Source organism: Phalaenopsis equestris, unplaced genomic scaffold (genome assembly GCF_001263595.1).
Source record: "Phalaenopsis equestris unplaced genomic scaffold, ASM126359v1 Scaffold000002, whole genome shotgun sequence".
NCBI lineage: Eukaryota > Viridiplantae > Streptophyta > Magnoliopsida > Asparagales > Orchidaceae > Phalaenopsis > Phalaenopsis equestris.
The window spans coordinates 14,128,826-14,133,550 of NW_018164444.1; positions in this window are offsets into that span (position 1 = coordinate 14,128,826).

Consider the following 4,725-nt stretch of genomic DNA (forward strand, 5'->3'; position numbering starts at 1 on the left):
TTTAGTCCCACATCAACAAGAACTTAAAACATCTTTGTTTAGATTGAAGGTAAGGTATTTATTGGGTTAAGTGCGCAAAATTGGGAATTTTTAGGCTAATTCTAGTCTTTTTTTTAGTATAAAAATTTAATTTAGAAAATAATTAAATTATTTTGATTTATTAAAATTTCAAAAAACTATTTATTTATCTTATGCTCGGGCTATGAAGTGGGAAATATTTTAAATTTTATTAAATGGATTATGCGAATTGTCTATATTTTTCCATTAATTTTTCCTTATGGTTGAGACTTAAGTTTTGACCTTATTTTTGTATCAGTTTCATCCTTTCATTCCTCTCTCTATAAGCCTAGGACCTTGCCATAGAGTTTCTTTAGTGACTTTCATAGAGAACTAGTGATGGAATTAAGACCAGAATAATACATCAAATAAATGTTCGCTTGATTGAGATGATTAAGGTTAGGCTGAGTTCCTATAGCATGGAAAGTGTCTTAAAATGGTCTCTCACTTGCACTTCCATCACCCTAGATAACTCTTTTTTGGGTAGCATATTGGGTATGAGGTTCATTTTGAACTAGGATAAAGTTTATCTCTTAATAAAAGAGAGATTTAAATTAAAGTCGCCGATTAAAATCAAAATCACTAAGAAATATGAAATTCTCATAATTTACAAACATGGAGTTAAAATCTTGTTACAAACAAATCACAAATTAGTCAAAAATTAAAATCAAAATTAAGAAGTCCAAAACTATCAAAGTCATTAAATAAACCAAAATCAATACTAAAACATTTTCAAATTAAGCCAAACTAAGACTTCAATTAGTCCAAAATTAAATTTGATGCAAATTAAAAGCACAAATTAAAATCACCAAGTAAATCAAAATGAAATAAAATCAAAATTCACCCAAAATCACTAATGCAACCCAAAGTCAAATTAATCAAAACGAAAATCAAAGATAAACAAATTTAATGAAAACCAAAACTAAATCAAACTGAAGACATCTAATAAACTAAGATCAAAATTGATGTTAAAAGTTATTAAAAAGTTAAATTAAATAGGAATTAAATTCACAAATTAAAATCTAGGAGTAAAATGAAAATTAAACTCACCCAATATCATCTTGTCTACTCAAAGTCAAAATTAAAAAAAATCCAATATAATAAGATTTACTAAAATTATGAAATCACAGAATCAAAGCAATCAAACATGAACAAAACCAAATCATGAAAATCAAAATAGTCAAAAATTAAAACCAAAATTAAAAATTATTAAGATAGCTAAATTCAAGGCTAAAATTATCAAAATCATGAAAAAGCAAGGCAACCAAAATTAATTAATAAAATGAAGATTAAAATTAAGACCAACACAATTGAAATCACCAATAAAAAAAAATCCAAAAATAAAAATGAAATACACCAATAATCACTTAAAATTAAAATCAGCACACCCATTTGAAATCAACGTTCATTATAAAATAAAAATCAAGCTTCATGAAAAAAATCTAAAAAAAAAAAACAAAAGCCAAAACCCAAAACTAAAAATTAAACCCAAATCTATGCTAAGCCAAGCCAAAAAAAAAAAACTTTATCGCAAGTCAAATCAAAGATTTAACTCGAGGCACATCTAAAAAATCCAAGAGAATAAACCCATTCTCTCTCTTTCTTGGGAAAAATTATTCAATTCGGAGTCCGGACGCAGAGCTGTGTCCAGACTCCAATTAAAAAATGTCACGTGCAATTGCTGGTCCCACGCCCTAAAAAATGAAATCACCATTTTTTTTATCCTGCGGACCAACTCGACCCAATGGGCTCCCATTTCGATGAAAAAGCTTTTTTGTCACATTTTCGCTATTTTTGTCACATCTTCCTAGATGTGAATGGTAACTTTCCATTTTGTTGTGTCACATATCTTATTTACGATCCCACACTAGGGTTTTGAGTAGCTGCAATGGATTGCTCTCTCCACCAATATATACTGAAGATGGATTTCGAAGATAATGACGACAACTTTGAAACCAATTTGAGTTTAGCTTTGCTCAGAATGTTTTCATTATCGTAAAGCTATTATTGTGGTTTAGGGTTTAAGGTTTCTACGGTTATATTTGTGTGTTTATGATGTGTTACTCATGAATTATTTCCAGTGTTTAGAAGTTTTTGATCAGTTGTTTGTATGGAGTATTTTTTATGCTTTATGGTGTTATTAAGTTGTAATGTGTTGTGTTATTGACGTGAGTTTGTGGAGTTGTTGTGACGTTTATGTCATTGCTTTGTTACTAGATAAAAGTTGTGAAACACAGTGTTATTGATATGTTATTGTAGTGTTCCTATCATTACTTTGTTACTAGACGAATGTTGTAAAACACAGTGTTATTGCTATGTTATTCTAGGTTATTGGAGGGTTATTTTAGTTTTTTTTTTATGGAGGTATTTCAGGTTGTTTGTGGTGTTAATGTGAGGTTATACTGGTGTTAGTCTGGTGTTAATGGTGTTATTTTAATGTTATTGTGGTTTTAACTTGTTACTATTCTTGTGTTATTTTGTTGTTATGTTGATGTTATATCGGGTTATTCGGGTGAGGCTTTTTTGATATTATAATGGTATTTTTCTTATGGTTTTTTGGTGCTATTATAGGATTATGAAGTTGTTACTGGAATGTTTTGTTTTATTGAGATTGTAGTTTCCGTTTGGTGGATTGCAAATTTGTAGTTTGCTGAGCCTGAAAATACTTGCAATGTTTCACTGTCCACAATGAGCAAGAAACAAATGAACATTATTGCGCCTATGCACATCATATTGGTTTCACTGGCTAAAAGGACCATATCAGCTTTTGGCCAAACTCGAAAAAAATTAAAACTAAAGACTATTTATGTGGAAAAGATTGTTACAAGAAAGAGCCCAAGATAACCAATAAGGTAAAGTACAAAAAACAGACACAATGACTGACTGTCAAGTCATAGTTCGATATGTTGTTGATGTTGAGGGCAACTAGACGGTTAAGAAATTTGTAGCAAGTCGTAACTATCATTTAGCAGAAACTAGTGATAAACATCTTTTGTGTTCCAACAGAAAGATAAGCTAGGTAAATGCAAATGTACTGAGATCCATGACAGAATTAGGGATTAGAGCAACATATGCATTTAACTTCATCGCTACAGAGGTTGGGGGAGTAGAAAATCTAGAATGTACAAAGAGAGATGCCTTCAATTTTATTCAAAGAGATAGAAGAGATAGAATTAAACAAGGTGAAGTCAATTCTCTATTACAATTATTCATGAAGAGACATCAAATGAATAACATGTTTGCATGAGACTTCCAAACTGATTAAGACGATAGACTGGCGATCTTTTTTTGGAGTGATGAGCTGTCCATGCTTGATTATGACTATTTTGGGGATGACATAATATTTTATACAAGCTGCAGACTGAATCAGTATAATTTACATTGTGCTCCTTTTGTTGGGGTTAACCACCATTGACAAAATGTTCTCTTTGGAGTTAGTTTTTGTCAGACGAGACAATTGATTCTTTCAAGTAGTTATTCAAAGCATTCTTCCGTGTAATGGATGAGAAGCTTTCTAATCACAAGTTTTGTTGATCATGATCAAGCGATGACAAGAAACATTGAAAATTGTCTCCCACATACATGACATAGATTATGTCAGTGACATATATGTAAGAAATTTCCTTTGAAGGTGCATTGTGGTATGAGTATCAAGAGTGTGAGCAACCTAATTTTATAACTGCATGAGCAAGTGTGATTTCGAACATGAGTTTGAAGAGACTTGGTCTCTAATAATTGAGCAAGGAAACCTACACTATAACGTGTGGTTAGAAAATTTGTACAATATAAGACATAAGTGATCAACAATCTTCAAGAAAGAATTTTTTGGAATGAGAATCCTATCAACACAAAGAAGTGAGTCCACAAATAATATCTATCATGGTGTATCCAAGCCCACAAGCTCCCTCACCGATTGTTTTGTGGGTCTTGAAAATATTATAAAATCATGGAGAAGGAATGAGAAAGATGATGACTGCAAAAGTGTTCAGTCTGTTATTACACCCATGATTAAAACTAGCTGAGTGTTGAGGCAAGTTGCTTCATTTTATACAAGGAAGCTCTACTCAATGTTTGAGTGAGAGTTATATCATGGGTCATGTAGACTTGTCATTAAATTCTCCATAGAGAGTGATTCTGAATAATACATACAAAATTTAGATAATCAGGGGACAAACAAACCTTGAATTGTTAAATTTGACAAGATTAATTATGATATCACATGCAGCTACAAGAAATTTGAGATGATGGGGTATTGTGTGCTCAATCTCTACGTGTTCTTAATTTGACAAATATAACAAAAATTCCTGATAAATATTTCTTATTGTGATGGTCTGTGTATGCAAAGAGGGTCATCTATAATAATGTTGAATACAAACATCTCAAGGAGTCTTAACTGTCCAATAGATCTGCAAGTCACCTTCTATTTCACTCACACACTCAAAAGTTTGCATACCAACTTGTTAATGATGCATAAGGAAATGAACTGACCTAGCAATGTGTGCTGGAATCATTTAAAAAATTATTTGTAGATCTTGAAGACATATTAGAAGGGAAGAGGGAAAGCACATCGGACAAATAAAAAAGCAAAAAGAAGAAATCACAAAATAAAGAATGTAATTTGAATGACCCAGCGAAGATGATGCCAAAAAGAATATCAACTTCTAAGTT